The sequence below is a fragment of the Diuraphis noxia genome, unplaced genomic scaffold (assembly GCF_037042655.1).
Source record: "Diuraphis noxia isolate RWA-SAM2 unplaced genomic scaffold, SU_Dnox_SAM2 contig0002, whole genome shotgun sequence".
Taxonomy (NCBI): domain Eukaryota; kingdom Metazoa; phylum Arthropoda; class Insecta; order Hemiptera; family Aphididae; genus Diuraphis; species Diuraphis noxia.
In genome coordinates, this window is record NW_028301712.1 from 63,114,319 (window position 1) to 63,127,931 (window position 13,613).

Sequence of the window (13,613 nt, forward strand, 5' to 3'; positions counted from 1 at the left end):
ACAAGATAGCGCCATGTAATTCACCCAGTGAATACTGATTTTAGTATTGTATAATATAATGTTTATTTAGATAATGAGTATTTAGATTTATACGATCGATCGGTACAGGCGGGCGCGCGGTTTTAAATTGTTTTGATAATATTCCGGAAGGTGACGAAGCGATTTGATAGTATATTCGGAAAGCCAGGAAAATTGTCTACAAGTTAAATATGAATCTAGAGTGCACACGGGTCTCGGTTGCACAGCAATAAGCGACGGAACGCCCAGGGGACCGTGTTTCATATGATCGATCGGTACAGGCGGGCGCGCGGTTTTAAATTCAACGATCATGGTTTATCACTTATCAATTGTCGTCATAACAAAAGTAAGCACATTGTGATGGTCACACTGAGTTTTGGTGGGTGCATGGTTGCTTCGATAGATGTCGCCGTGGTTCAACAACGGTTCCGATTGCCGGCGGCGGGACACGACTAATCGCCGAGAGTCGGGGGCTGCTTCTGGCCAACGGGAACTTTGACTGTCGAAGTGTCGACTACCATCGATTCTGTGTTGACGTTCAGCCGGCAGTAGCGTCGTGCGTATGGAGTCGTACGAAAAGTGAAAAGAATTTAACAACGAAACGTTTATATACGCCCGTTACTGGTTGTTATTCTCGGGTTTTTGTTTTCCAGTGATTCTAGGGATCACGATGTGCACCAGCAGAACGGTTTTGTGTGGGACATCCGACAGCGACCAGACGTCGGATCACTGCCGAGCAACAGTTTGAACCGAAAGACGCGATAACACCGTAAGTCTTATCCATAGAACTACCAATAAGTATGCCTATGGTTTGACGACGTCTTAAGGAGTAATCATTTTATTCATTTATCTAGTTATCATTCCAGTGAAACCTGCTCAGTATTGTCATATTATTATTCTATTCTGTGGTATTGTCGTTAACCCTTGGCATTAAGCATTAACTTATTGCCACCATTTTCTTACATGACTGTAGAATCTGTGTATTTCTAATATTATTCTGTTTCTTAAGAGTCTTCTACCTTACTTATTCGATAGTATGAATCCCATTGACTGACTTGTAGTTAGATACAGAAAATATTACTATAATAGTCTTCATTGCCCTTGGTATGGTTTTTGGTAAAATACAAATATACCTACATTATGTGGTTATTGTGATAGGTTTGTTTTTTTTAGTTAAAATCTATCAACATATTATAGCTCCTCTATTGATTATATAGTTGTATCCCTAGAACAAGTTAGGTATTCTGCATAGACTTAAACCTTGGCTTAAATGTTTTTGTTGATTTTTTTGTACTTTCATTGTAACCTTACTGTTTATAATTGGTATACAGGTTTTTGTTTATATTAATATGAATATATTTTATCTTAGATTGAAGATTCATCTCTTTATTTCAATTGCACTCTTGTATAACATCTATTTGCTTATTGATTTTATAGTAGTATTTTATAGGTAGGTATCCTCAGTGTCAACACTTACTTCAATGATCATCAAATAATATAGATGTTTTATACCAGTAAACTATAAAACTATTAGATATTTCATTCAGTGTCAGTTCAAATTTATCAATAATAAATATTTGAATGTATAACATATGGAATATGTGATGAATTACAAAAGTTTAAAACTGATAAGGTATTTGAATATTATTTTGATGTATTCCTTGACTTTTACAAGTACAATTAAGTTTTAATTGGCTCTGTAATTATATTAAAATACTAAAAAGATGCCTTTATTAAAGAAGTTATTATAATGTAGGTAGATAGAAGCTTAGAACTTTATTCAATGTACATTATCAATTGTGCGTGTAATCTTTTTGGTACATTGATATTCAGTAGGTGTTTAATAGTTTGTTAATTTATTATTAAGTAGGTATATATTATGTTATATGTATTAGTAGTAAATGCATATTGTAGTATTTATGTTAAAGTACAATGTTGGTAAACATGTGGTTCATCATTATTCCTTATTGTTTATGTTAGTAGTCTTGTAGATACCTCAGAAAGTTATGAGAAATCAATTCTTTAAGGTTAGTGTTCATAGGCGCAAATCGCAGGGGTGCTAAGGGTGCTTAGCACCCTAAATGTTAATGCTAGCACCCCGAATCCCGTGATTATAACTTATAGTAACATTACCATCATATTTCCATGATAATTACTTTTATTAAAAATTCAAAAACAGTTTCATATTTATTTGATTATATATAATATAATATGTCGAGTTTACATCTGTATATATTAAACTGCAATGACATATTAAACATATTACATAATATCATAATAATTGTTGTGAAATTATGATATTAACGGGAAATTTGATCTGTTTCCTCAAACATTGTTGGTGCTTAAGCCCCCCCCCCCCTAATGTTTTTGGGTGATTTGCGCCTATGTTAGTGTTTGTTTAAATTGAGTTTAAGTAATACTTCAATATGTTTAGGCATTATTTTTAAAATAAAGCGGTTAAAATTTTTGATAGATCAACTTTTTTTTTATTATTGAAGTAATCTAATTTAGATTACCTAAAATTGTTATTTTAAATACTTAGTGCCTACTTACCTCGTTTGAAGTTGGTAAACAATAAGTAGTGTGATCCTCCTTATTATAGTATATTGTATATTATAATATTGTACACAGTGGTTAAATATTTTTAAAAGTATGATGCATGAAATTATGTCTTACAAGTGTGTAACATAGCAAATTTTACGTTCAGTAGATCATGTTTAGCTTCTTTAGTTTAAAATTTAGAGTAAATTGACCTTTCATAAAAAATAATGGTAATATTATTATTGAGGATTTTCATAGGCTTTTTATTATATTTTAATTTTAAAGCAAGCTATGAGTATTTTAAGATAATATATAAACAATTTATAATTTTAAAAATACTCATAACTCGCTCTAAAATAAAAATATAATAAAAAGCCTCTGTGATAACCTAGATAATAATGACACCTTTAATTTTTATAAGAGTTCATTTAAAAGTTAATATTTATGGCTAATATTCGAAAATTTAATAATAGTTTCCTCAGGTGCTTTTCTATTTTTAACAAAAAAAAAAACTTAAATGGAAAGTAACATTACAATTTAAGTATTCTAAATTCTAGTATTTTCCATACATGATATAATTTCTTAAATATTTTGAGTTTTTTTGAGGCTTGAGAAAATTTTTTTTATAATTATTGTCGATAAAATATTTTTCCCTTCTACAAAAAATTGAATAGGTAGCAGAATAGGATGTTGAATAGTGTAATTATAAAATAATTTTATTTTTATTACTAAGGAGTAAGGACTGAGGATTAAAAACAAGGTTTCTCATAAGTATTAACTCAAAATAGTAATACCCATAAAATCTAAAATTGTATTAATAAAATTTTTCTTTGGTTTGGACAAAATGACATTTAAATGAAGAACAATGATGTTAGTTGTTTAGTGGACTTATCATAATTTAAAAGTATTAATTGTGAGTACCCACTTGAAATTATTAAAGTATGTTATCATATTTTATACACACAGTACAATTTTCAATTCCAATGTTTTCAGAAATAATTAATTTATCATAGGTACTGTATTACTCATAGTAAAATTAATTAATTTAGTAGCAATAATATCTTAAAATTTACTTTAGTAATATAGGTTGACAAACTGTCATCGTTCAGAACTATTTTTTGTATACAATGATTTTATTTCAATGAATCAAAATTAAATGTATCTATTATAGTGATCAGCTCAACATTTACTACACAACAGAATGGTACCCATTTACATCTTTCTGTTTAATATTAATGTATATTTTTTAGATTTATGGTATATCCACTTTCTAGAAAATCATTATTTTTACAATAATGTGTGCTCATATTTATATATGTATAATATTATTATAGGTACAGTATATCGGCAAAATAACTAATGAAGTATTAATGTAATAAGTATTATGTAAGAACATTTTTGCAAAATATTTTTATTTTTGCAATATAAAGTTTTAATATGTATAGAATTTTTATTTGATTAATTATTTAACTATGGATTTTTTTGTTTTATTATAGTTATAATTATTATTCTCAAAAAATTTTTTATTTAGTAATAGATAAAAAAAATATTGAATTTAATACCTAAATCGATGCTTAAATAATTCATTGTAACTAAGAGAAATGTATTTGTTTTGTTGATGAATATATTTTGAATATACTTAAACTTATACTTATACTTAATTTTAAAAATGTCTTAAATCATAAGTGCAACTTACATATTATATATTATAAATATATCTCAGTAAGTACCTATCTGTATTTGTATGATGTAGGTGCTAGTTCCTAGGTACTACTTTCATTCATTCAAAAGTAAAATTGGCATTTACTAAACATTGTTGATAGACCATGTATGATTTTGCTCTTGCACTTGTCTATTTGTAGTTTTTAAAAGTCAAAGTTAGTTAGTTATGATCAAATGAAATTAGGTCTTCGTCTTTATGAATTCATAACCAAAATGATTCTTTAAAATGTTGATTTAAACAGCTATTAAAACATTCACCTTTATAGTTTTTAAATGCTTTATTTAAAAACAATGTACAATACTAATGACTATTTTATTTCTGATTTTATAAAGTACCATTATTACAATTAAATTAAAGCAGTTAAGTTGTAAAATGTTGTTGTATTTAATGTTTAATCATAAATGTATACATGTATTTGAAAGCTTAGCTTAGGTAGGTATAAACAATTTTAACATGATAATCTTGAAATGAACTATATGTTGTGCCACTGTATGTATTATTATGTACTTGAAGCTTCTCCTTATTTTTGTAAAAAATATTTTAGTGACTATGGCAATCAAAATTATATCTTCTAATATTTGTAAATACACCTACTAATTATTTTTTACGAGATTTAAATCAAATATATTTTTAGCTAAAAAAACATTTGTATTGTTTTTAGATATCTATATATTTATTTGAATAATTAATATTATTAGCCTTCAAATAATCAAACTTTATCATAGACAAAATTTTTGATAGATCACTACAAATTACTAGTGGGTACCTACACTACCTACATATTTCACATATTATGCATATCAAATTTCATCAAAATTGATCATGTAGGTGAAGCAATTTACCTATTATGGTGTGTGGTGTTTTTAAGTGGCGAGTAATTCTCACATGAAATAATTTATCAAGTAGATTAAAATATGTTGTGTGTTTATTTTTTACTTCAGAAAACATAACCGAATAAAATAACTCCGCCGCATCTTGTGTTGAAATTCAAAAATAATGTGAGCATATTTTATAATATATTGCCATTCAAATAATTTGTTTATATCAATTAAAATTATTATTTATTCCTACTTATTTTATGCTAGATGAATAAAAAGCAGATTTTTTTACGTTGTTTTCACATGCTCTCAACATTTCGTTTCATCCTTACTTTTTATTTTTTTTTATAGGAGTTAATTGTTTACTTAAATATACTTATTTTGTAATTTGTAATTTGTACAGAATTATCACCTAAATTTTAGTATTTTATGCATACATAATTAAATAGGTTTGTTATGGTTAAAATATATTATGAAATCAAGTTCAGAAGAATTATTTAATATAATACAGTTCATTTTAGCGCCTTGGTAAAATGATTTATTTTGATTAACAATGTAGGTTTTACTTAATGTTTACTGTTAAGTACTATAATAATTTAAGATTTTATGCATACGAGCGTCGAGCATATCACCTATAATTATGTACCTACAGTGGTTGACTTGGGGAGAACTGAGTACCTCAACTAATTTTTTGGATACGCTAGCGTACCCCTACTTCTTTTTAAAGGGGAACACATGGGACGGAATGTTATGTAAACTTTTAACCCCCCACCGCCATGATTATGTAAGTTTTATTAAAATGCTAGAGACGCTACATTTTAAAAGTAGCTCTAGTACCTCTACTACTTTATTTCCAAGTCAACCACTGTGTACCTATACTAATGCTATACAATTTAACAAGCGTCTACATAGTGACAGCCGGCAGGGAATCCGAATGGCTGCAAGATTGCACACTACGTTATCATTATCAGTTATCACAGATTTTACTATCACTTTATATTCTAAAAATAATATACATATATATATATATATTATTTAATTATAATATATATTATATTATATTATATTGTTTATAATTATCAAAAATGATGATATTCCAATTAATTATTAATAAGCTATAACCTTCATAATACATAGAAAAATCCTTAAATCCTGAGAGTGACATCCATAGACATCCATAACATAATTAACGAAAACCATAAAAAAAAATAAAAAAAAAATACGATTAAAACAATACTCCAGGTGAATACATCAAGAAAAGGGATGAATAAAACATTTAAAATTTTAAACTCAAGTAGTGGTAAACTTTGACAGTATTATACATTCAATTAAACAAACAAGTTTTTTAACAATTAGTAAAAATTCATTTTTGATAATCATTCGTTCAAACACAAATATTTTCAGAAGTATTTGATGTATTGAGTTCATTTTACCTGTTCAATATTTAAAATAAGATAAAGTAATCAGATATTTTACTGTCACTATAGTATAATAAACTTAGAATTAGTATATTAGACTTCTGACTTAGAACACACTACTTAGAATACAACTTGGGTAGGAATAAGGTAAGGGAAAGAAATATTATATTATTTTGAGAAGGAAATGATAGTAAAATTTGTGATAACTGATAATGATAATGAAGTCGGCCATCTTGCAGCCATTCAAATTCCCTGTTACTAGACACTTGTTACAATTTATGTCATAATATAATATTATATGGCGTAATGCAATTTTCGGCTATTGTATTATTAGTTAAAAACTGCAAATATGACTTAATAATTTATCTTATAATAATATAATATCATAATATATCAATGTAACAAAATCAAACAAACCGATTTTAAGGGAAATTGTGTTGTGGCTGTTGCTGAGTTTTGTCTGATTACATTATTATTCATTACTAATTACTAATTAGGTACTCTATAACTGTCAATACGGTTTTAATAGGTATGTTAGTTTTCTTAACTACATTCAATAGTTAAACCTACATTTATAAATTTATATTTTTAATAAGTACCTGTTGTTAAAAATCATAAAGTTAAAAAAGTCAATATATCATGAATCATGATTTTGCTTTTATTTCTCACAAATTTATAGTGTAAGAAAATATTAGCCGTACTTACAAAATATCAGTTACTTTTTAGTTTTTGGATTTTATAATACGTATCTTTTATGCAAAATAATCCACCGCAACAAATATTATCCAAGATATCAATACGTTTTAGATTCTGAACGAAGTGATGAATGTATTGATTTTACAATGATGTGTTTTTTTTTTTTATTTGTGTGTTTGTGTACAGCATAACCAGTCGAAATAATGCTTCAATTTCAAACTTTGGGGGTGGCTTCCGATGTAAAAGTGAATATCCTTGGTGCATTATACAGGTTAAAAGTTAACATTTTCCAACAGTTTTCCAAAAAATCGAGAAAAACAAAAAATAAATGACAGAAAAACGGGAATTTTTACGCAAAACCAGTTTTCGACCAAATCGATTTTTTTATTTGGTTGCAATTCAAAAACTTATCACTGTAAATACTTGAAATTTTCACCAAATGTTTATGTTAGTGTTATCTATATACAGTTTAATTTTCACAAAATTTTGACTTTTTTTGAGTTATTTATAGTAGACCACTGACATTTTCGATTTTTTTGAGAATTATTTTTTGAAGTGTCGGTAAAAAAATGTTGGACGACCGAAAAAAGTTGAAAATTTAATACCATGTTCCTTATGAGTTGCTCTTATTGTAGCTAAAAAAAAATTAAAAATCGTTAGTCACAATCTTTTTTTATAATCGTTTATAGTTCAAATTTTTACGAAATCTGTCGAAAATTTGAAAGTTGAAAAATCATATAAAATTTTTTGTGTTTATAACTAAGGATTAAAAATACATCAAAACCATGAATATTTGCAAATTATTTTGTAGTTCAAAATTCATAATATTTGTTTTTTTTTTTTTTTATTGATCATTTAAAACTTCGGCAACAAAGGCCATTAGTTATTTTATTTTTTACATTACGTTTGCTTACATGTTTCGATTTGGTTATAAATATTGGTTTGCTTGAGGAAGTTAATTTGTTTGTTTTTATATCTAAGGTTATAAAATTTAACACTAAGTTTTCCATAAGAGTTTTGCTTCAAACAGCTATAGAGGAAATTTGAAGCGTCATTATAGGGAAAATGTTTTGAGCGTTTGAGTTTTAAATTTTTATGAAATCGTGTAATGATAACGATTTATCCTCAAACCAGGTAAATGTATATCTTAGATAATATAAGGTATTATGAATTATGATAACTACATGCAATGTTTTTGGAAAAATTGATTAACCATGCCTTTTGCAAAATGCGTCTTAATTGAAAAATAATATATTTGTTTCAAAATAGAATATATGACAATATTTAAATATAATATATCCTAGACTGACAAATCATCTCCGTTCAGGATCGTTTTTCGTATACAATGATACCTATCATTGCATTCAAATCTAACCTACCCTAGTCAGAGGTCCAGCCCACTACCTATTGTACAGCAGAGCGATACCCACTTTCCCGCTTTTTTAATGTTTTATATTACAAATATAATTAAAATTATATGAAAAATGATTACATTAAAGTACTTAAGTACTATCTCTGACCCAGAGGTCTAATAATACGATTTCTGTTTGATTAATTTAAGTTATGACTTTATGACGTTAAAAAACAAAATAGTTAATGAAATGTAAAGGATATTATAAAATATTATAAATATTGTAAATATTATTATTTTAATAATTTTAATAAAAAAATAAAAGGCGGGTAAGTCGTGGATGTCGCTCTGCTGTACAGTAGGTTACAAGTGGGTTACTGTAATGGATGGAATTAAATTTGAATCCAATGATATTATATCATTGCATGTATACGAAAAACGATTCTGAGCGTCGACGGTTTATCTGTCTAGAATATATTATAGATTATTAAAAAAATTCAAACTTTGAATGCTTGTAAAAAAAATTGTGACTAAGTATTTCTTTTATTTTTCAACTGCCTTTGGAAAAATATGATAGGAGCCATGTATTAAATTTTCAAATCTTAGATACAAAAGGAAAATTTGTTATGAATTTCTAGCTTAAAATAATATGTGAATTTTCGTGATTTTTACATAATATGTTGTCAAAGCTCAAACTTTGAATGCTTATAAAAACAAATCGTAACTATGTATTTCTTTTATTTTGCAACTGCTATTGTAAAAATATGTTAGGAGCCTTGTATTAAATTTTCAAATCTTAGAATTAAAAAGAAAAACTTTTATGAAAATCTATCTAAGATAATTTGAACATTGCCGCGTAACTTTTACGTATTTAGTCAAAATTTGAACTTTAAATGCTTATAAAAAAAAATATGACTATATATTTGTTTTATTTTTCAACTGATATTGTAAATATATGTAAGAGCCTTGAATTAAATTCTAAAATCTTAGATTTAAAAAGGAAAGCTTTTATGAATTTCTATCTAATATAATTTGAACATTGCCGTAATTTTTACGTATTTAGTCAAAATTTGAATTTAAAATGGTTATAAAAAAAAAATCCTGCTCATGTATTTTTAATATTTTTCAACTGCTGTTGTAACAATGTGTTAGGTGTCTTGAATTAAATTTTCAAGCTTTTCTACCCAACAAATTAAAATATCGATATTTATAGAAAAAAAAAAAAAACTAAAAAAGTTGAAAAATTAAAATGCCAGTAAACAGCTCAAAACAAATCAAAATATTTTTAAAATCTTATCAAATATAGAAAATGCCTGTATAAAAATTCATTGAAAATTTCAAGTATCTGCGGTCATTTGTTTTAGAGTTACACCTAAATAAAAAAATTGCTAAATGAAAAATCTAGTGAAAATCCAATGTTGTAAAAATTTGAATTTCAAACGCTCATAAAAATTTATATTTGAATTTCTGGTGGATATTTTGTTTGTGATAAATATTGACAAACTTGAAAAGAATCTTGTATTAAATTTTCAAATTAAAAAATTTTTCTTATGAATTTCTAGCTTAAAACAATTTGCGAATTTTTGTAATTTTTACGTATTTTATCAAAATTCAAACTTTGAATGCTTATAAAAAAAAATTGTGAGTATGAATTTATTTTATTTTTCAACTGCTATTGTAGCGATATGTTAGGAGCTTTGTATTGAATTGTCAAGCTTTTCTACTCAACAAATAAATTTTTTCGATATTCATTTTTAAAAAAGCGGGTAAGTTGTGTATGTCGCTCTGCTGTACAGTAGGTTACTGTAATGGATGGGATTAAATTTGAATGCAATGATAGGTATCATTGTATACGAAAAACGATTCTGAACGGAGATGATTTGTCAGTCTAGGATATATTATTATATTTAAATATTGTCATATATTCTATTTTGAAACAAATATATTATTTTTCAATTAAGACACATTTTGCATAAGGCATGGTTAATCAATTAGTGTAGTTATCATGTAGTTATCATAATTCATAATACCTTATATTATCATAGATATACATATACCTGGTTTGAGGATAAATCGTTATCATTACGCGATTTTATAAAAATTTAAAACTCAAACGCTCAAAACATTTTTCCTATAATGACGCATCAAATTTTCTCTATACCTATTTGAAGCAAAACTTATGGAAAACTTAGTGTTGAATTTTATAACCTTAGAAAAAATACAAACAATATTATGAATATTGAACTACAAAATAATTCGCGAATATTCATGGTTTTGACGAATTTTTGTCAATTTTTGAAATTAAAATGCTTATAAAAATTTAATTTGCATTTCCGGTGAACATTTTTTCTGTGATAAAGATTGAAAAACTTGTAAGGAATCTTATATTACATTTTTAAATCTTACTTTAAAAAAGAAAATGTTTTATTAATTTCTAGCTTAAAATAATTTGTGAATTTTTGTGATTTTTACGTATTTTGTCAAAATTCAAACTTTAAATGCTTATAAAAAAAAAATTGTAACTATGAATTTCTTTTATTTTTCAACTGCTATTGTAATAATATTTTAAGAACCTTGTATTAAATTTTCAAGATTTTCTATCTAAAAAATAAATTTTTATCGATTTTAATTTAAAAAAAAAAACTAATAATGATTAAAAATTGCATATACCTATGAATAGTTCAACTTAATTCAAATTTTTTTAAAAATTTCATGGTGGATAGAACATAGGTACTTATATAAACATTCGGTGAAAATTTCATATATCAATGGTCATTCGTTTTAAAGTTACATAAAAAATCAAAATCGATTTTGTCGAAAACTGATTGTACGTAAAATTTCCTGTTTTTCCGTTAATTTTTAGTTTGTTTATCCCGATTTTTTAGAAAAATACTAAGAATTTTTTTTTTTGATCCCCCAAAGTATCAACTAGATTCACTTTCTGATTTAACAAGGTACTGAAGTTAAAATTCGAAGCATTTTTACTGCCCCAAAAAGTAATGACAAACACAAAAAAAAATATTCATGGTTTTGACGAATTTTTGTCAATATTTGAACTTCAAATGCTAATTAAAAAAAATTGTGCCTATTCATTCTTATAATTTTTTATTCACTATAAGAATAACTTATGAGGAACTTTGTATTAAATTTTCAAGTATTTTGATAAGGCCAAAAAATTTTTATCGACACTTCAAAAAAAAATTTTCAGACAAATTGAAAATTTCAGTCGCCTATAAATATCTCAAAAAAAGTCAAAATATTTTGAAAATTAAACTGTATATAGATAACACTATCATAAAAATTTGGTGAAAATTTCAAGTATTTACAGTGAAGCATTATTTCGACTAGTTATGCTGTACACACACAAAAAAACACACATCATTGTAAAATCAATACAGCTCCGCTCAGAATCTTAAATATACATATAATACAACAAGGATTACATAACCCGTCTTTAAATAATATGATTTTACACTGGAGCTTGCTAAAAGTAACACTAATATTAATAATAGTATCTGTATAGTATTTTTAATCAATGCTAATGTTACCTAAATGAATTTTGAGATATAGGTAGGAAAACCAATTTTATGAGTTTATCATCTACAATGACGAGATAAATGTAAAGATGAAACCTTTTTTTAGTAGATCGATTATAAAACGTTAATCATTTGAGATTAAACTATATATAACTATAATACTATTTTTGTTAAATTTATTATTCTGCCCATAAAATGCCAGAATGGGAATTAAAAATTTTGTTTAATTAATATTTGAAACTAAGTAAGTTACTTAAAATTTGTCTCGAAATGAAGGAATGTTACACCTGAATTTACCCTTTGGTTATATTGTTGTAGAATGTTCACGTATATTTGAGCTAAGTTTTTACTAGCTTATACACATCAATTATCTAGAAATGAGGAAATATTTCTCTTATTTATATTTATTATTATTACTATTGAAATACCTATAGTCAGTGCCGGATTAATCACTAGGCACAGTAGGCATTATAGGCTGTAGTGATTTAGTGAAATTGTATTAAATATCTTACTCGATATCTTATTAATATTTTATAATTTATAATACATTAATACTACACATATGTTCCAACATCGATGAATAATTTCAATTCAGTGTATTAGTGTATAAATGTATAATATATTTATTGGAAATATACAGCAGCTGTGCATATTATCAACAAATAATCATATTCCATATATTTACGAACAATGTTAAATTGTACTTACGGAAGTGGTACTCGTTTGCAGATGAGTCAAATAAAGTTATATTTTATGTTGATAGTGTCCTGTTTTGATTATTTTTCTAGTTGTGGAACTTGAGTTTTACACATGACAATATTATTGAAACAAAATAAACATGTTTAATTTTCGTAATATTTTAGTGATAAAAAAATAGAAATGAAAATAGTTGTCACTTTATCTGAATATTTTTGTTTGATACGAAATTAATAACCAATAGATTATTATTGAGGTTTTTCTTTTTTATTGCAAAAACCAATTTAAATGAGTGATATTCATGGTGATGTACAACGATTATTTATGCTGTACCTATACATAAGATTTTTTACATAAAGTTTTATTTTTATAATATTGTGTACAATGTTAAATGTTTACATTTAATTATAATGTATAGTATATTGTATATAAGTATTAATAGTTATTAATATTGTGGTTATTTAAATTGGGATCGTTACATCACAGTTATCCCCAGAGATGCGTATTTAGGAATTTTGCGTCCCAGGTAAGAATAGAAAAAAAAACTACCTTCCAATCTAGATTTTTTTAGCAATAGGCGTATTTGTAAAAAAAAAACACGATGATTTATTAGTATCAGAATGTCATTACTTTTTTTTATCATCCAAGTGACCTAAGTAGTGTATTATATCGAAATGCTCTCCAAAATTTAGCACCCCTAAAAATTACCACTCTGGGCCCAGCCTCCTGCTGGCCACCCTAAATCGGTCACTGGTTATCTCTCATTATATACCCACACAACCGCTGATCATCGGTGAACCATGGTTATATGTTTCC

The 13,613-nt window shown here is 26.2% G+C and overlaps 1 protein-coding gene across 4 annotated transcripts in view; it reads left to right on the top strand.

Annotated features, from left to right (window-relative positions):
• Nucleotides 1–506: 506 nt before the first annotated feature.
• Nucleotides 507–13,613, top strand: part of trio (trio Rho guanine nucleotide exchange factor) — a 118,478-nt gene continuing 105,371 nt past the window's right edge. For all 4 annotated transcript variants that reach the window (XM_015511720.2, XM_015511722.2, XM_015511723.2 and 1 more), the window contains exon 1: nucleotides 507–787. The gene's annotated coding sequence lies outside the window, so the exon portion shown is untranslated. The remainder of the gene's footprint in view (nucleotides 788–13,613) is intronic.